At 34.6% G+C, this 24,403-nt stretch overlaps 1 long non-coding RNA gene across 1 annotated transcript; it reads left to right on the top strand.

Moving 5' to 3' along the window:
- Positions 1–1,788: 1,788 nt before the first annotated feature.
- LOC141446554 (uncharacterized) lies at positions 1,789–18,535 on the top strand. Its single transcript, XR_012453788.1, has 4 exons — positions 1,789–2,401; positions 4,687–4,871; positions 10,914–11,093; positions 18,346–18,535. It is a non-coding gene; the product is annotated as an uncharacterized lncRNA (long non-coding RNA).
- Positions 18,536–24,403: the final 5,868 nt, after the last annotated feature.

The following is a 24,403-nucleotide window of genomic DNA, read 5'->3' as shown; positions in this document are numbered from 1 at the left end:
TACCTCTCCAATTCGGCTGTCAGTTCTTCCATTATAGGAAATCTCCGTTCACCGAGGAAAATTTTCAGCTTGGGGAAAAGATGAAAGTCTGATGGTGCCAAATCAGGTGAATAAGGTGGATGTGGCAACAATTCGTACCTCAGTTCATGAAGTTTTGCCATGGCAATAACACTTGTGTGCGGGCGGGCGTTGTCCTGATGAAAGATGACTTTTTTCTTTGCCAAACCAGGCCTTTTTTCGCGTATCTTTTCTTGTAGTTGGTCTAGGAGGTTTGCATAGTATTGCCCCGTAATTGTTTGGCCAGTAGGAAGATAATCTATCAGCAGAATGCCTTTTGCATCCCAAAAAACTGAGGCCATGGCCTTTCCGGCCGAACGTACTGCCTTTGCTTTCTTTGGTTGTGGTGACTCAGCATGTTTCCACTTCTTTGACTGCTGTTTTGTCTCTGGGTTATAGTAGTGGACCCAAGTTTCATCTGTAGTCACAAACCGGCGCAAAAAATCTTGTTGGTTGCGCTGAAAACGGGCCAGACTTTGTTCGTACTTACTTAACTGGCTCCACAACCCAAGGTAGACTTTGGCCTCCATGTTAGTTCCTTTCTAAGCATCTCTGTCCTGAGCTTTCCATCTCCATCCGGTTGCTCCAATTTCAGACAGGTCATCTTTAGCATTTCCCTAGGATGTCCTTTTGTTCTTTATGGGTTATCTCTCTTCTGGTTATCTACTTGACTGCCCTCTTATCTGGTTGCCTTTCTACAAGTCCTCTGCTAGCTTATTCTTTTTTTAGTTAATAAAAAACGTGCTACATCTTCATGACCAATCAGATCGTCTTGATCGTACGGCCAAGTATCTTGCGGTTACATACTGGTATCAAGTATTCTCCTCTCGAAGTTTCTTAGAAACTGCTGGTCAAGTCACTGCACCGAAAGAACTTAACTACGAGGAACTTATACAGCTTCATTTTGGTCTGTCTTGATTAAAGAATCAATTTGAACAACTTCAAGAGAGCTGTAATATACCAGCCAGTATTCTTTTTTTTATCTCATCACTAATCTTGTGTTCGCCATCTATTTCAGCTCCAAGGTATTGTGAAGCATTTGGCGATTACTTTATTTTGATATGTCCAGAAAAAGAAAAAAACATTATTACTTAATAATAAATTATTTATATAAAGAATCATTTTAAACTTAAATCTCATTAACAAAAACTTACAGTTTTAGAAGTTGAGTATAAGGGTTGATTAAACGCCAAAAGGTACACAAATCAGCAAGTACCCAACATTTAATTAATACTTCATTAATATTATTTAAGTAATTTTACTGCATTAATTTTCATTAATATTTTTTAGAATTTATTAGATGTCTCAGACCCTTATGCTGGCCATTTTCATCTACAAAATATTTGTTCAAGTAGCACTGTAGATTGAGTATAATAATCAAACTACGTATTAATTGCAGGTTAAAAAGAAAACCGTTAAAAAAAATATAAAAAAATTATGAGGCTAACAAATTCAAATCCTTTTTTTTAAAAAATGCTCACACCAACATATATTAATGATTTTGTTTATTTTATTTATTTATTTGTATTTTTAAATAAAAATCGTCGGTTTAAGTTCATTCTTCGAATAAAGTAATTGTTATTTTATGTAGTAGTCGTATGTAGTAGATGTTTATAATAATAGGTAATAATTAATCTGGCTTTATCGTAAACAATATAGTTTTCTTCAATTACATTCTCAATGTTGTGTATATGTAATACAAAATAAATAAAATATACATAGTTTTAGGACAGCTAATTATTCCAGTATTTTACTATAAGTAAAATTAGAAGGACTAAATTAAATTACAATTGAGAAATGAATAATTATTGTAGAATAATCTACGTACTTGCTATTAACTGTATGTTATTTTTGTGCTCACAAATATTTCGATAATTTTAAACTTAAATACAGACGCGGAGTTATCAGAATAAAGTTATTTTTACACTGTAAGCTTCTAAGCACAAAATAAACTTATCATGCTAAAAAAGGAAGGAAAAGGAGTTATCTAATGTTGAAAACGAGGCAACTACGAGACCTATTTTCATTCTGAGAAGCTCGATAGAAGGTTACATTTTTTAGATTGGGCTGGCTTTTATAACCTGCAAGCAGTTTAAAGTACATATGTAAATCACAATTTCTGTGGGTGCTTTTTAATCATTGAAGAAATTCCTAAAGATTGAATCATTCTTCACTTTTTTAGAAATTTAGAAAGTTATCTGATGATGCACGGAAACATGAATTATACGTACCATATTTAAGAAACAAATATGTACTAGTTTATTATTATTTTTTCAATTCCAAACCCAATAACTAATCAATTTCACCTTAGTTTGGCATATACACACTGTGAATACTATATAAGGTATGTTATTTTTGTTCATATTCTAAAATATCACATTTAAAAAATGATTTATAAATAAAGTTTTGATTCATTCATAAAGTAGAAGTGGCTAGAATTTTTACAGGCTGTGCTAATGACATTAGTTTTTGGAGGAGTCGTAACTGTTTTTGTTTACGTTATGTGTTTTTGACCTTTCGAAATGTGTGTCATATTCATTGTCATTCATAAGATTTTGTCTCCTCGAGGCACAGTGACATGTTTTATTTTTTTATTGTTATTTTTTTTAATGAGAAAGTTGTCTATAAATTTTGTTTTGTTTTGAAGATAATTATAATGAAGGCCTCTTTTTGTATCGTATTACGAGGGTCGTTTGAAAAGTGCGTGCAAAAATAAAAACTACTTAATTTTTTGGGGTAAACCTTTTTTATTTTTCAACATAGTCTCCTTTTAGGCTTATACACTTCGTCCAACGCTGCTCTAGTTTGTTGATCCCTTCCGAATAATAGGATTTGTCCAAGTCTGAAAAATAGCCATTCGTTTCTGCAATCACCTCCTCGTTTGAATAAAATCTTTTTCCCGCCAGCCATTTCTTCATATTGGGGAACAAATAGTAGTCCGAGGGAGCCAAGTCTGGAGAACAGGGGGGATGTGAAACGAGTTGGAACCCTATTTCCATTAATTTTGCGACCACAACTGCTGAGGTGTGAGCTGGTGCGTTGTCGTGATGGAAAAGGACTTTTTTGTGGGCCAATCGTGAGCGTTTTTCTTGCAGCTCGGTTTTCAAACGGTCCAATAACGATGAATAATATGCACCTGTAATAGTTTTACCCTTTTCCAGATACTCGATGAGGATTATTCCATGCGAATCCCAAAAGACAGTCGCCATAATCTTTCCGGCCGAAGGAACGGTCTTCGCCTTTTTTGGCGCAGATTCCCCCTTGGTAACCCATTGTTTAGATTGTTCTTTGGTCTCAGGAGTGTAGTGATGTATCCATGTTTCATCCACAGTGACGAAACGACGCTTAAAGTCCTGCGGATTCTTCTGGAACAGCTGCAAACCGTCCTTGCATCACTTCACACGATTTCGTTTTTGGTCAAGCGTGAGCAATCGCGGCACCCATCTTGCGGATAGCTTTGTCATGTCCAAATGTTGATGCAAAATATTATGTACCCGTTCATTCGAGATGCCCACAGCACTAGCAATCTCACGCACCTTCACTCTTCTGTCATCCATCACCATATCATGGATTTTATCAATGATTTCTGGAGTAGTAACCTCAACAGGGCGTCCAGAACGTTCAGCGTCACTTGTGCCCATATGGCCACTCCGAAAATTTTGAAACCACTTATAAACTGTTCTAATCGAAGGTGCAGAGTCACCATAATGTTTATCAAGCTTCTCTTTAGTCTCCTGAGGCGTTTTGCCTTTCATAAAGTAGTGTTTAGTCAACACACGAAATTCTTTTTCGTCCATTTTTTGAAAATCACTCGACTTCCTCGATTCAAACGAATGCCAAACACAAAGAAATAGACCGATCTGGCTGAAACTTGGTGTGTGTTCTTCCAAGAGATGCTACTAACTAAACATAACCTCGATACGCGCCAGTGGTGCTATCTCTCTGACTTTGCACGGACTTTTCAAACGACCCTCGTATACTTGAACATTATTAAAAACTATTGTTCATTTTTGCAAAAAAAACTTATAAATTACTTGAAACATGAAAGAGTTGTTACTCTTAAATGAGAACCCTACAGGTCTGTAGTTCCGTGTTTTTTCAGTTTTTCATTAACTATAATTTGAAATAAGTGCTACGAACTTAAAAAGGAAAAGTATTTTTGAAAAATTTCCAAGATTTCACTTTTCCATTAGATTGGAGTAATAAAATACCATTATTAATTCTATGTTTTATTTATTTTTTTATAACTGAAATTGTACAACAGAAAATCAGTTATATAATAGAACCTTTTTTACTGTCCGCCATTCAGCAGGATATCATGATAAACATCCAATATCAGCAATATCAGATCTACTAACAACTTAAATGGCCACTTTTAAACGTCTATCACAACAAAACTTTTCCCTTTTGTTTAATACTTTCTCTTACTATCAGCAGGGAAAAGTAATGCGATCGTATAGCATTTGAGTTAATGCCACAAAAATGGGTTTTCTTAAATTTGAGATTCTTGAAATTACTAAAAATTGTTTGTTCGGGCAGGTCTGTGCCCCTTTTTTAGATACTTAAAATGCATTAAATGTAATAAAATATTCTATAACTTTTAATTAATATTATCTTTTTAACTTTAAGGTAGAAAAATTTACACATTAAGGATTAATGATAATTACAAAACGACTGCAATACATAAAACTCAGTATGGACCGTTGATGGAGTCGCCTTAAAATTGTTGCATTCAGAATCTCGTATAACTCACATTGTATTATTCATTTTGTTATGAAAAGGTGAAACCTTTGTGTTATGAACTCGTGATGGAAGTAGGTATTAATATCTGAATTAAAAATATATAAGCCTTAAAAGTCACGAAATTCTATTAAATTTTTAACTATTAATACGTTTCGGAACGCCTAGCGCACGACAAACCAAATTAAAGTTTTTCATATAATATCCAAAAATAGGTACAACTTAAAGAATGACAAATTTAGAACTCAATACGAGATGTGGCTATTAAATAACGAGACTATTGCTGTAAAATATTTTATTTTAAATTTATACATATTTAGTTATTATCACCTTCAATATACACCCCTCCCCTATCCCTACAACGCTCCATGCGAATTTACCATTGTTCGAAACAGTGCTGGAAGTCTTTTTCTGTGAGCTCCTGCATGACGCGTGCCGCTTTTTCTTTCACATCTTCAAAGGACTGAAATCGTGTTCCTTTTACTCGTAATTCAGATTTGACTGTAGGGAACAGACAAAAGTCATATGGGGTCAGGTCAGGCGAATAAGGCGGATGGCCCTAAAACTTGGATGTTGTACTTGGCTAGAAACGTCCTTGACAGACAATGCAGTGTGAGCCGGCGCGTTGTCTTGATGGAGAACCCCATGGACTTGTTCTCCCACAAATCGGGTCGTTTTTTTCCTTACTCTTTCACGGAGTTGAGCAAGCACCTCACCGGTAGTAATGTTGATTAATTATAATCGATATTTTCATGCGTTTTGGACGTGGAAGGGCGACCCGGGCGGTCATCATCTCCGATCATCCTCTCGGCCATCTTGGAAACGCTTGAACCACTCAAAAACTCGCACACTTGTTAAACATTCATCGCCATAAACTTCTTTTAATAAAAGATAAGTTTCAGTAGCGGTTTTATCAAGTTTTGATGTGAAATTTCACGACAATTCGTTGCTCTACTACATGTGTAGTATCATGTTTTCGGCAAAACGAAACTAACACCTCTTACACAAACGACGGTTCCGGTCAAACAGATTTATCTACAAACAACGTGAGACGCTACAATAGTTCTGGATTTCATAATTTTAAGTAATAGTTTGGTTATAATACTTGGTAAAGCTTAGTTCGTATTTTTTGGTTAAATTTTGACTTCGTCGAAGTTTTTCAATCATTGCTACTTATTTCATTCATTGAAATTTTCTTTCAAATGCTACTGGTCGGTAGGCTGGTATAGTGCGAGACAAAGACACACTTGAAGTTGAAATCTCTACACTGATCTGATCAATTCATCTGACCGATGTGTAATAGTCCAAAACCGGTCAGGCTTATAATAAACGTGCTTGCTACCGCAGATGAAATCAAAGATATTAAAAGAAAATACTCGTATCATTTTCTAAAAATAAAAACCTCAAATCATTTACCCAAATTTATTCAATTTGATACTTGATTACTGATTCCTATTAATAATAATAAACAAATCGTTAATGAGCCATATGTATATCGCATAGCAAACATTTATCGATTAGTTGACATATTAAACCTCCTCATTATTATTATTAGCACAAGTTAAACATATCGACTGTAATATTGTAATTTTTATTACAAATTAATATAATCGAGCTAGTATTATAGCCGTAATCATTCATTGAAGCATACGGTTAATGTTAATTAGCATTGTATTAAATATTTTAAATGTTCCCATGTTTTGTTATGGCTGTAAAAGCTTTTAACTTTCATTGTGCTACTGACACAATGTAGCAATTTCTGCTACACCATAATGTACACCTAATTTTATGTTGTAAAAGAAGATTCGCAGACTATTTTTTAAATAGCTTCAAGCTTAATTTGGTTAGAAACAGTAAAAGTTTATGTGAAATATTCGCAAAGGATGTTCTATTGTTGCGTACGTTTTTAATTTGATTTTTTAATTGTGTCCGCTAACTAACCTACTAAAGGGTATTATTAACTAGAACTAGCCTTAATATAGTTTATTTTTCTTTCTCTCCCAAACTAAAACAATTTCGGGAGTTAGTTCAGAACGAAAAGTAACGCTTCCTACTCATTGAATAGAAATATAATGTTTAATTGCTTCCGGGCCTCGCATTATAGGACTACTTTCTTAGTATCTTCCGTAGTCACAACGTTGCTTCTGGAGCATATATGCTGCAGTCATCTCCATCCACGACACCTAATTTGGTACTTGGACGAAAAGGCCGCCTACAAAAATAGGTATACTTTACTTTTTTCCCTTAAATACTTCTGAGAAAACGATTGTTTATTTTCCAATTGAGTATAACTCACTAATATGTGAATAGAAAACACTATCAAAAATGCTGTGAAGAACTTCGTCTAAAAAAATGTAAGAAAAACCCTGGCAACAAAACTAATATTAACTCCTTAACAAAAACTTACAGTTTAAAATGTTAAGTATAAGGGTTGATTAAACGCCAAAAGGTACACAAATCAGCGAGTACCCAACATTTCATTAATACTTCATTAATAGTTAAGTAATTCTACTGCATTAATTTTCATTAATAAGTTATTTTTTAGAATTTATTAGATGTCACAGACCCTAATACTGGCCATTTGTGTCTACAAAATATATGTTCAAGTAGCACTGTAGATTGACTGTAATATCTAGTTATTTATAATAATCAAACTATCAATTACAGGTTAAAAAGAAAAACGTTATAAAAAATAAAATAAAAATATGAGGCTAAAAAATTCAAAACCTTGTTTAAAAAAATGCTTACACCAACTTACATCAATGATTTTGTTTATTTTATTTATTTATTTTTATTTCTTAAATAAAAATCGTCGGTTTAAGTTCATTCTTCGATTAAAGTAATTGTTATTGTATGAAGTAGTCAAACGTTTATAACAATAGGTAATAATTATCTGGCTTTATCGCGAATAATATAGTTTTCTTCAATTACATTCTCCATCTAGGTGTTCTTCCCACAATGTTGTATATATGTAATATAAAGTAAATAAGATATGCATATATTTAGGACAGCTAATTATTCCAGTATTTTACTATAAGTAAAATTAGGGGGACTAAATTAAATTACAATAGAGAAATGAATAATTATTGTTTAATAATCTACTTGTTATAACTGTGTGTTATTTGTGCTCACGAATATTTCGGTAAGACGAATTCCAGACAGTAGCCTACTCCAACTTTATCTTTACTTTAACATGCATGTACGTATATGTGATTTATCATAATTATAACAAAAAAATGATATAAATGAAGTGGCCAGCATAAGGGTCTGTGACATCTAATAAATTCTAAAAAATAACTTATTAATGAAAATTAATGCAGTAGAATTACTTAAATATTAATGAAGTATTAATGAAATGTTGGGTACTCGCTGATTTGTGTACCTTTTGGCGTTTAATCAACCCTTATACTTAACATTTTAAACTGTAAGTTTTTGTTAAGGAGATTTTTGTACCTTTTGGATAGATTTTCCTTTTTGTCTATTTTACAAAGTTACATATCTGCTTTACAGATTTTTTTAAAATTTGGAATAAGCAATTCTATCATTATAACCTGATAAGGTGTTAACTACCACTGGAGAGATCTTTTTAAAGAATGATTGTAGTTGCGGCTCCCAAACCATCCTCAATAACAATTTTTTTGAGAAAGCGTTTTGAATAACATAGGAAGGTATTTGTACGTAAATAGCAAAATTAAACTGCGATTTCAGTACTTCCTTTTAAGAGGAGTAAGAAAAATAAACTAGGATTGCAGTACTTCTCCCTAAAAGGCAAAGAGGCAAAGATTTTTTAATCGAACAATTCATTGATTTAAATCGGTTCACTCATTGATAATTTAAACGATTGCAGTACTTCCTCTTAGTAGGAGCAAGAGAATCAGCAACGTAGAGGAGCTATAACCACTTATTCGAGCTGAATTTTATCAAAATCGGACTAAGCGTTATAGAAATATTGGTAATAATAGTTTTAGAAAGGGCCTTATTTGGGTGGGGCAAACTCCCCTCCTTATGAGGCACGGTGCCGAGACTTTTAAAGTCCAAATCTGTATAAAATTTCGATTCGAATGACACTTCATTCATGAAAATCGGTTCACGTGTCGATAATTTGAAACGATTGCTACACTTCCCCTTAACAAGTGTAAGAGCTGATCGCCGCATTAATGTTACGTAGGGGAGCCCTAACCCTATCATCCTACCAAATTTTATCAAAATCGGGCCAAGATTTACAGAGTAATTAGTAATAATAATTTTGGAGGGGGCCTTACATAAAGGGGGCTAACTCCTCACCCATTCGATGTACAGCGTCGGGACCCCCAAAAGGCACATCTACATAAAATACTGAATCGAATGACACCTCATTCATGAAAATCGGTTCACGCGTTTAGGCGCTACGTTGTTTACAAAAAAGGTAACAACAAGAACAACAACAACAAGAAGAACAAGAACAAGAACATTTTTTGAAAAAGCCGTTTTTGCTCATTTTCGGCAACTTTTTTCTCGAAACCTATTAGATCTGGGTGGTTGCAAAAAAATTACAGTTATAAAGGAGGGTTTGGAGTAAGATTTAAAGAAAATTTGGGAATTTTATCTTTTATAGATAAAGAGAAAAAAATTGTCAAAGTTGGGTGTTTTTCAACGTTACGCTTTTTCGTGCAGTTTTTGATGGTCAACCCTTATACAACTGTCCTACCGGACAGTTTTAATACCAAAATAATAACTTCAACTTTCCACCTTAACTGTGGCACAATAACTGAGTAACTTTTGTGGTTCTAAGCATCCACTTATTATCATCGATGTCCAGTAAGTTGACTCAATATATGTCCATTACACATCTTCAGAGACTTCTAATTTTTTGACGTGAATACGTCTTTAAATTTGCTATCATATGGAGGCAATCCAAAAAAAACCTAATGATAACAAAATCGGGGATACAGTTTGGCATTATAGTTTCGAATCTATCGTCTACATCCAAAATTAAATTAGACCACTGGATAGCTAAAGATTCAAAGAATTCATTACGATAAGCGAGGACTGTGACGCATCGCGCGCGGTGAAGGGGAAAGCGCCGCCATTTTGAGATCATTTTGCTGCGTATCGAGATTTGCAATTAGTATAACTTTTGACTCGGAGAAGCTGCGATGTTCGTTTGAGTTTTAATCGTCAGCTGTCGTCACAATCTATCGATTGTATATAAAACATTAGTATAAAATAGTGACAGTGAATATAATAAGGTGTTAGAATAAAAAAAATGATATCAAAAATATATAATGTCGGCCTATACGCGTCGAAAAGCCAAAACCAAATACAGAGATCGTATACGGTTGGAAAGGGCTTCTCAAGAACAATCGAATGGTAATAATAAAACACCAAGCTGTTGCCGGGAACGTAAAAGAATGAATGCGGCCGAGCGAATCAACGACGGTGTCAGTACATCTGCAGCTGGGGCCGGTTGAAATTATGCAAGTGGATGATGAAATCGCTTCTACATCGCACAACGGACTGTATAGGCATAGATTGTGTTCGATCGTCGATTTGTTTCCTTGATTTCATCCTAAATACATAAATAAAAATATTTTATATAAAAAGTATAACCCGTTACATAAACGTATTCACGTACAACAAACGGCCGTGTCCATGACACAGCCACAGTTTTTTATTTTTCTACGAACGAGCAGGTAAATTAGTTCTTTATTTTTAACAAAGTTTAAAGACAGTCCTGATTAATTTCAATTTCAAAAAATAAAACTCAGCCTTGAATAATAATTATTAAACAAAAAATCAAAGATGAATAAAGTCATACCAAGACAAAGTAGTTGTAATAGTCTTTGCAGTAGTAGCACGTTACACGTCTTAACTTTCCGATCAGCATCTCATCTTAATGTAGCCATTTATAAGTAACCTTCTTTCGCAAATTACAGGAAATTTGGCCCTATACTGAACGCAAAGACTATTACATTACTCGGGAGCTTTAAAATTATTTGAGTTCGGGAACATTACATAGTGAAATTTTCTATTTGATAAAACAATTTTTATATGACTAGTCATTTTAAACCACAAGTAGGTGGAATCTGCCTTTATTTTTAAGTTTCTATTATTATTATTATTTTTTTTTTTTACAGAACACTCTGAGAAATTAGAACAATAATTTAAAAGAAATCATTGTGTATTAACATTTTATGCGCTTTTGTTTGTTAAATAAATCGTATTGGATAAATATATATTTAAAGAAGACTGTAATTAGGAGAACGATATATCGACTCCCACCTTACTGAATTAATTAATCACAACACAACCTCTGGGTAAGTATTTTGATTGCAGATAAAGTTTAGAATTTTAAATGTTCACTCCTACCTAAAAAGATGAGAGATTTTTAATCAAAATCAGGTCATCTTGTTGCATTAATCAGCCAAATTTCGTATAATTTTGTGCTATCAATAAAAAAAAGAGAAAATATTACCTAAAATTGATCATTTTCAGCAAATCATTATAAATAAATAGATCATTTTAAATAAATAGCTGCCAGTGGAGTGGCACACGAGTGCAGCACTCTATGAGAGCTTCTTACAACTAACTTTCTTCAAGCATCTTTTTAATTTTTAATTTTAATTAAGATCAACAACTAACGCCTGAAACCTTCTCGACCATCACCAGGCTTTTCATGAAGAATAAAAATATCCACTTACAGAGAGGGAGGACTAAAGAAGTTTAAAATTAAAAGAAAAGTATAAGAGAAAACTAGATCTCAAAATTTAAGCGATTTAAAAATGATTAAATTACTTATTTAAACCATCTTTTGGTACTTTTATATTATCAATTTTTTTTTTTTAAATCTTTTATTGGAATTTACCACTGCAACAGCCGTTGCAACAAGCAAATATGGTAAAAGAAAAAAGAAATAAAAGAAAATCACGAGTGGAGAAGGCACCCAGTGGTGTCACTCCAGTAACGTGCTTTGCTCTCACGATAAGAGAAGATCACGAGACCATCTTCTCTTCAATCTCCTTAGAGGATTACCTGGGTAATGTGGAGGAAGATAGGTGTTCTATGAGAGGGTTAGGATGAGCTGCTGTAGAGTGGAATGATGAATTTGAGAAAACTAGTTGAAAAGTCTTTGGAAGAGGTCAAATAAAATAAAATAAAACTCCTAAAGGAAAGGGAAGGGTGGGGACGCCACCGACGCTCAGAATATCTTAAATGATTGAGACAAATACAATAAAATTTTATATTGAACTTGCATGACAGATTGGGAGGATCATGATCCAGGACATAATGACTTACTTAAAATAAATTGACAATGTTTCGACTTACTTAGATTAATCAAACTTAATTGGCATAACATTAACAATTAATTGACATGACAATAACACTTGGTATGTGCACAACTTGATTCTGTATAAAATGACATGTAGACAGTTGATTCCCACAACACAGGTCAGGCCGACCCACGCTTAGAACGCCATCTTGGCGGGCGGACAGCAGAAAAGAACAAAGACGTACACTTCCTTTACAGTGACCAGTTGAGAAGCCCAAAGGGCAACTGAACTGAAGCCTTGCACTGGCCACCATCCCCACCACGTCCAAACAACCAATGCTGCCAACGGACAATTGTCGCTCAAAGAAAATTCTGGTCAAGGGGGGCCGCAACTCCTTGCGAGGATCCAACACTAGTGTTAGCAAGAACCTGTAATGAAAGGCATTTTGAGGTCATTATGGATGGTGAGGTTAGATACATAGAACAGAGCGTTAAGAAGTTTTCGAAGTATTTTTAATGCCTGGAGGCGTAGTGAGTTGGAACGCTTAGTCAATCCCCATACTTCGATGCCGTATGACCAAATAGGTCGCCGTAACAGTAGATATAAGAGTCTTTTGTTATGTAGGTTAAGTTTCGATCGTTTGTCAAGTAGTCTGGCGAGAAGTCTTTTCAGTCTAGTATGGGGATTCCATGTCAACCGTTTGTCTAGGTGCAGTCCAAGGTAGCGTACTTTGTCCACAGTTGGTATAAGAGTTTGGTTCAAGATGATAGGAGGTAGGATTATCAAATATAAAATAAATTTTGAGATATACCCAGAGAGTTTTAACTACGGTCACGCGCGCAACCTTCAGAAGACTGAGGGCCCATAATCTCCAATGTGCCCCATAAAAGCAATTTCTAATAATCACATTAAAAAAGGTGAGGGCGCCAAAATCCTTAAAGAAGGGACTGGACTACACTTCTCTTAGAAAAATTCGATCTCTTCATATTCTTTTGAGAACTTCAAGGTTATTTCAAATTTTTAATATCATAATTCAGTTTTTATTATTTTAGAATATCATTTAAAAAGTGAATAATTAACGAAATTAGTTCTAGAACAAATACGTTTATATTTTCTGAACAAAAATAAATAAAAAAAATTGAAGCGCTATTCTCACTGAAAAGTTTCCTGCTTTTAGGTTTTAATATGCATAAACTTATTACATTTTCCTTGTGAAATTTTACAACGGACATCAATGATGTCAAATTTTTTTGATGCAGAACTTAAAAGAGTTCATGCAATAAAATCTTTCAATATTACTACTATCTAAGTTAACCTGCACCTCATTCCCTGGGAGCACCTCAAGATTTTTAAATGAAAAGAAAATCTGATTGATTGAAGTTTGAAATTATTTATCATAAAATCATGTGTTTTATTGACACTTGCATTGAATTATACACATAGTACATATAACCAGGTTTGCGAACTGATATACAGTGACTCCCATTAATATTGGGACAGTACATACAGAAGTTAAAAATTGACGAAAATTAAAAGTGGCACCCATTTATTCAAATTTTTATAAATTCATTTCATTTTATAATTACTATTAATTGAATAAAAACTATTTAAATAAGTACATAAAAATGTTTTGGTAGATTAAAAAAAATATATATAATAATAAATGCAAATTCTACCTCTCATAAATATTGGGACACTATTATAATTTATAGTTTGTCCAAGGTTTTGCCCGAATATTTATACAATTTGTAAATATATAATAATTAAATTAGTTTATATAAATCAAGCCACGTATAACATGTCGCGCAAATTGTAATTTCTTTGCACAAAGACAATAAAAAGTGTTAGAGAGACGGAAAAACTGATCGGACCTAAAACATCTACTGTGTGGAACATCATTCAGCGTTACCAAAAAGAAAAAAGAATTGTTTCAACCCCACAAAAAGGCCGCCCTCAACTGCTCTCTGAGAGAGAGCAGCGTTATATATTAAAAGAATTAAAAAAGATCACCGACTTAGTGCTCCAAAACTTCAATGTGAAATTTTTGACTTGTTCAGAGAGCAAAAATGGAGCAGAAACTGTTCGGAGAGTGCTAAGAAAACTCGACTATCATGGTAGAGTAGCCTGGAAGAATCCATTTGACAGTAAGATAAATCGTGTTAAGAGAGTGAAATTTGCCGAAAAATATTTTAATGGAAATAGTGACTTTTGGAATGATATACTCTAGCGATGAATCAAAATTTAATATTTTTTAGCCAGATGGAAGGGGTATGGTCTGGAGGAAAGCGAAAGCTGAGCTCGAAAAGAAGAATTTACAGCCAACTTTAAAGGGTTTTAAAGCTGCACCACCGGGTGGAGGTGGGTCAGTTATGGTTTGGGGCTAGATGTCCGCATCAGGATTTGGAGAATTAATGTTGATGGAGTGATGGACAAAATGGTTTATAGTAATATATTAAAAAATAATTTGAAAAAAAATGCCCCAAAATTGGGTATTTTAGGGTCTTTTAAATTCTACCAAGAGAACGACCCCAAACCTACGGCTTGGGTGATACGCCAGTGACTGTTATATAATTGCCCAAAAGTTTTCCAAACCTCTCCGCAGTCACCAGATCCTAATCCCATTGAACAATTATGGCAATATTTAGCTAGTTCTTTAAGCAAACGAGTAATATCTAACAAAAATGAATTAAAACGATGTTTCCTGGAAGAATGGGAAAAAAACACCACCTGAATTAACCAAAAACTTGTTTCACCTATGCCTGATCGTTTGAGGGCTATTGTAAGTCAAAAAGCAATTATTAAATTATTACCAACCAATTGTTAAATAGTAGGAGATTTTAAATATTGAACATTTAAACTCTAGCACTTCTGGTGTCCCAATATTTTTGAGAGCCTTATTTCACACTTTTTCAAAAAGTGCTACCTAACAGTTTGGAATTTCATCGATTTATACTGATATATAATTTCCACAGATGTTGCTAATGTTATTAAAAAAAAAAATTCCAAACTTTTGTATGTTGTTTTCATTTTCCTTTTAAATCATTTTGTAATAGGTGTCCCAATATTAATGGGAGTCACTGTATGTAGTTTTCATGTAGTTTCTTTACAAGAAAAAGTTGCATCTTTGTTTACTCCATTTCAACATTATTCTTAACTTTTATCACCAATGAAAACTCATTTTTAATACAATATAGTTTTTGGAAAGTAGAACAGAATTACAAATTGTCCCACTGCTTGTTTGCATTTTATGTGAAATTTGCATAAAAATGAAGAAACTTCTATTTCAATATTACTCCTTTCCTCCAATAGATAGCACTTACGTTCACTTTTGCGCTCTTCGCGTGTTTTATTTTGAATTAAATAAAGATACGAATGTTTCGGAATTAAAAATTAATTTTACAGTTGAATAAATTTAAAGAAATTCAGCTGATTAGAAAGGAATTGGGAGAAGTTTATGCGAAACATAATTAGGACCGGGATTGCACAAATTTAGTGTTGTTTTACAATTGATTAAAGTACTTTATTTCCCCGATAGATAGCAGTTGATGCCACTTTAACTCATTTTAGTTTTCTATTAGTAATATGTGCAACATTTAAATAATTTTCTCAGCGAATTGCACTTAGTATTTAGCCAGTGTACTCTCGTTAAGCGGAACACAGTTTATAAAAATTACGCTGTAGGTGTTAAAGAAAAGAAAAATCTAAGAGATTATTAGCAGGATTCCAACCCAAGATCTCATATCTTTTGTCAACATCATCCCTGATCTAATCCATTCTCTCCATAGAATCCGAAATTATGAGGGATTTTCCGGAATTATAGAACTACATGAAAACCTTCGCCTTACATTATAGGAATTCTGTCCAAGCTGCATTTTTTTTGTTTTTCAGTAACTCCTAGACTAATAAAAAAGTAACATCTTGAAGCTTTCTATTATTATTTTTTTTATTATTCATTTATTTGAACTTTTACAGCTGCAAAAACAAGTCTTGCAATAAGTAAGAGTGCCTGATGAAAAAAAGATACATGAAGGGAGTTATCCACCAGTGATGATTCTACAAATGTAACAATCAATTACTGTCCTTCATCCCCTGGAATTATTAGATTGTCGAATGGGATTGTGAGAATGAGAAAGAGATTAGAACTGATGGATTAAGGATTAGGGTGACCCTACAGGCGCGAGAAAGAAACTTTTTCAAATCTTAGACGAATAATACTTTAATATCATTATACTTTGTTTTATTGGTAACATAATAAGGAGTACTGGATGTTCAGAGCAGAATTTTGGACTGCAATGATTAGAAGCGGTAGATATTGGAATGCTTATCTGACCTCCATTCCTGAAGCTCTCAAATAAATCATTAAATTTCCTTACTCAACAATAGTTTATATAAAACTTTTGATTGTTTATATAGAAAAATAGAACTACATAAAGGACCTAACCTCAAGTTGAAACGCACGTACTTGAAGTTCAGTGTCTTATAATTAAGTATGAATATATAGGTTTCGTAAATTATTCAATTAGGGATTCAAAATTGGCGAGGAATCGGTCAAATAAAAAACAAACTCGTCTTTTTGCCAACGTTTTGACAAATATATTGTCTTCTTCAGAGCGTGGCTATGCGGGTTGGTTGAGTTACAGTTTCTGAAGAAGACAATATATTTGTCAAAACTCAGGCAAAAAGACGAGTTTTTGTTTTTATTTGACCGATTCCTCGCCAATTTTGAATCCTTAAACTTATAATTACCCTTCCAGTATCACACAGGTACAGACTAAGACTAAAATAATCGCAGTTTAGAGGCGGAGCGGCGGAGGGTGCTGTCCTTTAAGCAATGCTACTCTCTCATGACTAGTTTCCTTCAGTAAAAATCTTATCTTGTTTGGGGTTGTACATTTCTTTGCAATTGTTGATCCGTGCCTGACATATACAAGGGGGTACCCAAAAATAACCGGAATTGCGTTGCCGCGCATGGAGCTTATGTAGTACGCATTTCTGCCGCTAGACGTGTATAGCGCAATTCCTTGCCAGTTCAGTCCTGTCTGTGTTGTCTGCCTGGCTTGTTCTGTTCATCTGCAGTGATTGTTTTTACCAGCGCTGTTTTGTTCTTTTTTCGTTTTTTATGATGGCAAGTTTAAGTGAACAACGTGCAGCTCTGAAATTTTGTTTTCTACTCGGCAAAAATGCTGCTGAAAGTGTTTTAATGTTGAAAACAGCTTACAAAGATGACGCTATGGGAAAAACTCAAGTATACGAGTGGTTTACTCGGTTTAAAAATGGCGACATGTCGATTGATGACAAACCTCGTTCTGGACGTCCATCAACTGCCCGAATCGACGAAAATGTTGAAAAAATTTGAGAGCTGGTGTTCACAGACCGTCGACAGACAATTGATCAACTGTCAGAAAGTAGTGGGTTATCTTGGAGCTCGGTTCAGCGAATTTTAACGGAAGATTTGGGGATGAAAAAGGTTGCTGCCAAGTTTGTTCCTCGAGTTCTGACTGACAATCAAAAAGAACATCGAGTTGAAACATGTCGTGCTTTGAAACAACAGCTTGAAACTGATCCAGACTTTCGGTCAAAGGTGATGAGTCATGGTGCTATGGTTATGACCCAGAAACAAAGCAACAGTCGAGCCAATGGAAGACGTCATCTTCACCCCGACCAAAAAAATGTCGTCAAGTCAAGTCAAACATCAAAACAATGCTGATTTGCTTTTTTGATGCCAAAGGCGTAGTCCATTCAGAGTTTGTCCTCCCAGGTCAGACCGTCAATCAAACCTTGTATTTGGAAGTTTTGAAAAGATTGCGCAATAGTGTTCGCCAAAAAAGACCCGATTTGTGGCAAACAGGAGACTGGTTCTTCCACCACGACAATGCACCTGCACACACAGCCATCTCTGTTACACAGTTTTTGGCTAAAAATGGCATGGTTCCGCTGCCCCACGCACCTTACTCGCCTGACCTGGCTCCGTGCGACTTTTTCTTATTTCCACGCATGAAAAAGGGCATGAAAGGTCACCGATTTGACAACATTGAAGAGGTCAAGAAAAAAACGAAGAAGGAGCTGTCAGCCATTTCTAAAGATGACTACAAAAAATGTTTCGAACAGTGGAAGCACCTGTGGGACAAATGTATTAGTTGTAATGGAGAGTATTTTGAAGGAAATAAGGTTGTTCTGTAAAAAATTTGTAAATAAATAGCTTTTAAAAAATAAATCCGGTTTTTTTGGGGTACCCCCTCGTACTTGCGACCAATCGAGTAAGTTTCCAGATTTACCAATTATTTATATTTTCTTCTAGATGTCCATCAAATTGAACTATTTTCAACATGGTTTATAAGAATATTGTTTTCTACTGACAGAAAAAGACATTGTATATCTCAGATACGAGGAGGAAATATCTGCGAAAGCTTTCAGACAGTCTAGTGGCTGAACATGCTGATTTTAATTATTACACTTATTGGCTTGAAAAAAATAAAAAGTACTGTCATTTTCTGAGCATTTTTTTATTTGTAATTTCATTATTAATAATTACAGATGTTATTTAATTAATTTCATTCCTTCTATTGATAGAAATAATTAAATATATCAAAGTTTATCTGTAAGATACGCGCGCCTGTTTTTGTAACTTTTTGGGCGCGCCCGCTGGAAGGTTAAGACTTCTTTTATCGAGCATTTTTATAAATAGACTTGAAAAATTCTAAAAACAATGAATTCAAATGTTTAATTCTTTAACATAGTTATGTCAAGAAATGTAAACTAGATTATTAAAGCATTTTAATAATAATAATAAAATCTTTTATATGGACACATACTGTTAAGTGATAAATTCTTCAATCTTAGCCAAAACTAAATTGCGTCGTAAACTTCATTTTTAATCTGAACATTGCAATAATCGTCTAAATAGCATTCAATTATGGTTTGTTTGGTAGATACATAATATTATTATAATTTATAGGCAGGGTGATGAATTTGACGCTCCATTTTCCACAAAGTCGAGTCAATTGTTGTAACATTTGTAGCGGCACCTAGCAATTCTCTATAATGACTTACTTTAGAAGCAATCCAAATAAATTCAATTAAACTAAAAATTTGGAAATAAGAGTTGCAGACCTACAAGTTTGTAATTTAGGCCATTTTAAAAGAAAATATCAAGAAATATTCATTCCGTAAAGTGGAACTTACGAGGGTCGTTTGAAAAGTCCGTGCAAAGTCAGAGAGATAGTACTACTGGCGCGTATCGAGGTTATGTTTAGTTAGTAGCATCTCTTGGAAGAACACACACCAAGTTTCAGCCAGATCGGTCTATTTCTTTGTGTTTGGCATTCGTTTGAATCGAGGAAGTCGAGTGATTTTCTCACGCTTGACCAAAAACGAAATCGAGTGAAGTGTTGCAAGGACGGTTTGCAGCTGTTCCAGAAGAATCCGCATGACTTTAAGCGTCGTTTCGTTACTGTGGATGAAACATGGATACATCACTACACCCCTGAGACCAAAGAATAATCTAAACAATGGGTTACCAAGGGGGAATCTGCGCCAAAAAAGGCGAAGACCGTTCCTTCGGCCGGAAAGATTATGGCGACTGTCTTTTGGGATTCGCAAGGAATAATCCTCATCGACTATCTGGAAAAGGGTAAAACTACTACAGGTGCATATTATTCATCGTTATTGGACCGTTTGAAAACCGAGCTGCAAGAAAAACGCCCACGATTGGCCCACAAAAAAGTCCTTTTCCATCACGACAACGCACCAGCTCACACCTCATCAGTTGTGGTCGCAAAATTAATGGAAATAGGGTTCCAACTCGTTTCACTTCCCCCCTATTCTCCAGACTTGGCTCCCTCGGACTACTATTTGTTCCCCAATATGAAGAAATGGCTGACGGGAAAAAGATTTTATTCAAACGAGGAGGTGATTGCAGAAACGAATGGCTCTTTTTCAGACTTGGACAAATCCTATTATTCGGAAGGGATCAACAAACTAGAGCAGCGTTGGACGAAGTGTATAAGCCTAAAAGGAGACTGTTGAAAAATAAAAAAGGTTTACCCCAAAAAATTAAGTAGTTTTTATTTTTGCACGGACTTTTCAAACGACCCTCGTATATCCGGATGAGTAAAGAATTGTATTTGATGTAAAGAACAATTGAAATTCCATATATTACTCTTTTAATTGTTCGCTGCTACACACATCAGAGAAGAACGAACACAAAAGAGACTGACTGGTATGACACGTAGCACAAATGGTGCCAAAATCAAGCCATCGTGGCCAGAGCCACGTACTTCTTGCCAACATAGAAGATTCTAATTATTCATACAATGTAGTTGTATATTCAATACTTGTTACCTCATTGTCAAGCGTAGCCAGCCGCAATCGGCTAGCGGCAGCGGGAAACGCTCCAATATGAGAATGACCGTCAGGGTGTGGCTAACTCTATCACAGACAAGAGAGCCACTTCAATAGACGGGCTAGAAAATTGTAATATAAGCGCAGATGTAAACGATATTTACGCGATTGGAATAGTTAAGAATAGACTTGGTGGACAGTGGTTATTCGCTTAATGATGTTTTCAACCAACTTAGGTTCTTTTATTGTGTTTCCTTCTTATTGCATTGTTTTACACTATTGTTCTTTTGTTGGGGAGCCGTTTTGAATAATAAGCTTCTTTATTTTTTTACAATGAGCAGTTTTAATTTCTAAATAAAAAAAAGGTTGAAGAAACTTGCTTGACCTGCAAATATGACTCAATAAATAATATGCTTTTAAATATTTATATTTTCTTTTGTATTTTAAAAATCGTGAAAAATATTTTTTGCTTTTCACTGGACCTCTCTACCACAACAAAATTCTAGTCCTAGAACCAAAAGTTTGTTCCTCAAAAGTTGAATGAACCAAAAAAACAAACTTAAGAATAAGTAGCCTAAGCTTATTTCTGTCATCCTAAACGTAGCCTTCTCTAACCTTAAACATTCCGTCAAAAATGAAAGGGTATTTCCTAAAAACTGAAGCTTCAACTGTGAAAGAGATTTGTGAAAGTAATCACAGCATTTCACTACCTCAAAGCACAGCTATTTTGGACAAATGAAAGCGAACAAAACTCTACGGCCAAAGCCGGCTACGCCCGATATTCCAACCCAAAACGTTAACAGCTGGTTTGAGACTAATAAAGGGAAGCAAAGTTTCTGTTTTAACCAGCGTTTCCACCTTTTTCTCACTTGGAAAATCCTTGAAATGACCTGGTAACCCGGACTAGAAGAACATCTTTAATAGGAGGCAGCTCTGAATGTAAATGCAAGCCAATATTCTGCCCCTGAATTGGTGAAATCGCATAATTCCCTTAAGCGATTTCTTCTATAGCTAAATGGACGGTGCTCAGTTCTGTACACACAGTCCCTACCCGCATGTAAGAAGTATTGTTGACTACAATTTAAGTTCACTGAATTATAAAAAAATATAAGCGCAAAAGACTAAAACATATCCTGTTATAACTGTTATATTGTTGTAAGGTTATTTTTTTAACTGTTTTTTTGCCTAATATTAAGTCTGGTGTACTTATCAAAGTGAGAATCATTGTTGCGGAAAGTACATAGGCGCTGCAGCCTGAAACCTCCTTTTACTTTAAAGTAAAGTAATTGCCTATTTTTTCAGGCGGGGCTTAACGTCCAACTACCATTTACTAGGTGTCGAGGACGGAGGCGACTAGCAAACATACTTTACTATTTCTCATTTAATCATTAAATAAAATCCAAGGCCAAGACCGGGAATCGAACCCAGTACCACAATGCATAATAGCTTTGCAGGCCTCGCCTCTTAACCCGCTCGGCTACCGTGGTGCCTCCTTTTATAAATAAATTCTTAAATTATAAATAAACTTTTACAAATTCAAAATTCAAAAGTTCTAGCATTCCCAAATCATACGACTTAAAGCAAGGTTCTATGGTATTCCTGTACTAACCTTTTGAGATATAAACCCTATTTTGCAGGCTGCTTTAGTAAGCTAACTGGATGATTTCTTTAGACCCCAGTACTTCTAATCATTTTCTTGTGGTGCAAAAAAATCCTCTACCATCTCAAACTCATATACAGAGTGTATGCGGAGGAGTGGTCGAAACTTCGAGAGGTGATTCAGCAGCTCAAATGCAACAAAAAATATTCCCTTCACTTTGGCCCGATTCTCAATAATGTCCGAGATATTTTCATTTTTAACTTTTCCGTTGATATTCGCGTTTTTCACCATAAAAACGGCCGTAACTTTTCTATCATTGTTAAAAACTAAAATAGTTACTTTTCTTTTCGTTCCTTCTCCAAAAATTGACATTTGAGTAAATTTGTAATGAAAAGTCGGTTACGTAAAATCCCAGTTTTCTGCATTTACACCCCTCAGTTCGGGGTAGGGTTTTATTAAAAACCAAAAAAGTTCATATGGTCTTGAAGCACAATAGATGCGCAACTTTTTCTGAAATTATGTGACTCCTTGATTCATTAATCATTGAAAAAAACGCAGATGAAAATTTTAACAAAAATCATCGAGAACGAATTTTTGTAGACATTAAAGTGAAAATTTAATATCTTTATAAGAAACGATTTGAGGCTCTGTATTGAGCAGATTTAACTATAGGAAATTTAATGCTCTTTCGTTTGGAATAAGAAGATTTGTTGTAGGATAAAGGATAGAAAAGTTACGGCCCGTTTTTATGTTGGAAAACGCGAATATCGACGGAATAGTTAAAAATGCAAATATCTTGGACACTATTGAGAATCGGGCCAAAGTGAACAGAATATTTTTTGTTGCATTTGAGCTGCTGAATCACCTCCCGAAGTTTCGACTACTACTCCGTATACACCCTGTATATGTATAATATAGTTTGATAAGAAAGTTTTTTTTTTTTTTTTTTTTTTTTTTTTTTTTTTTTTGCATGCTCCATACAATGTATAATACATGCTGGTATACAACATTTAACATCAATAATAGTTGATAATACTAACAAAATAATAATATTAAATTAAATGATATAATAAAATAATATTAAATGATAATATAATAAAGAATATTAAAATCATAATAATCAAAACAGAGAAAAGAAAGATAATTAAATAAAGAAAGATCACTTTTGGGTCGATTGACTTAATTACAATTTATCAAAATTGGTTATTTACAAATTTCACAAATAACGGTAGAATTGCGTTATGCAGCAGTGACAAGTGACTCAATTCCAAGTTATTTACCAAAATAGCCTGAATTAAATGAAGGCGAAAATTTTCAAGAAGCCTGCAATCAAAAATAATATGGGTGACCGTCTGACTCGATAAATCTCCACACTGGCAGCTGGGGTCACTAATAATGCGGAAGCGATGAAGGTATTGCCGGAACTTGCCATGGCCACTCAGCACCTGGGTTAACTTAAAGCCAAGCGGAAGCTGGCTCACTTTCAGTCGGTCATAGATGGTAGGGAAGAAGAGTTTAGTGGTGCTTCCCTTCTCGCTCGCTTGCCACCATTCATTCCATTCGCTAATACTTTCAGATCTTAAATTCGAGATTATAGTTGAGCGCGGAATTTTAATATATGTACAATCCAAATCCATGTTCCTGGATGCAGCCTTCGCTAATTTGTCGGCCATCTCATTTCCAACTGTGCCTTTATGTGCAGCAACCCAGCAAAAGTGAATAATCCATCCCCAAAGAAGAAGCGCTGATAAGACCTTTCGCGCACTTTCATAGAGTGTATGATGGTTACCTGCATTCCTTAAACAATCCAATGTCACCATACTGTCAGTTTTAATTGCCACAGTTCTGGCGGCCAGGTCATTAGGCAAGTCGAACTGAATAAAATTTTCCAGAGCCTTCAAAACCGCTAGGGCCTCGGCTTGGTTATTACTGCAGCAATCCTCTAAACGAAATTGTTCGGTACTGATAACTTGGTCATCCAAATAAATTACAACAACATGGATGTCATCTTGCTGCCATCAGTAAATACTGTGTACCTATATTGAAGGTCCATGTCAATGCTTTGCACCGGCGGAACACTTCCCGGGTGTAGCCATTCGCTGGAAAGAACTGGCAAGTCTACATTTAAAACTGGACGATGAATTTGGTGAAAACAATGGTAGATCTTGGTAATCTCTTGAATTTTAATAATTATGGGCAAAGTATTACAAATTAAGCAGGCAGACTCATAAGACATAAGACATAAGACATTTAGAAAGAGTTCTTCTATAATATGAACCACTATGAAACAGTTTGTTGTTTTATTTGAGGCGTATAAACATAAGCGGAGGTTTATTAATGTCTCGCGCTTTGTATTTAAAATGAAAATAAAAAAAAATTCCTGACATAAATACCTTAGAAAGAGTCTGAGAAAGGA

The sequence above is a fragment of the Rhodnius prolixus genome, unplaced genomic scaffold, assembly GCF_049639745.1.
Source record: "Rhodnius prolixus isolate KJV_2025 unplaced genomic scaffold, Rpr scaffold_7, whole genome shotgun sequence".
Taxonomy (NCBI): Eukaryota; Metazoa; Arthropoda; class Insecta; order Hemiptera; family Reduviidae; genus Rhodnius; species Rhodnius prolixus.
Note: the sequence above shows the minus strand (reverse complement) of the source record. Positions and strands in the feature narration are given on the sequence as shown.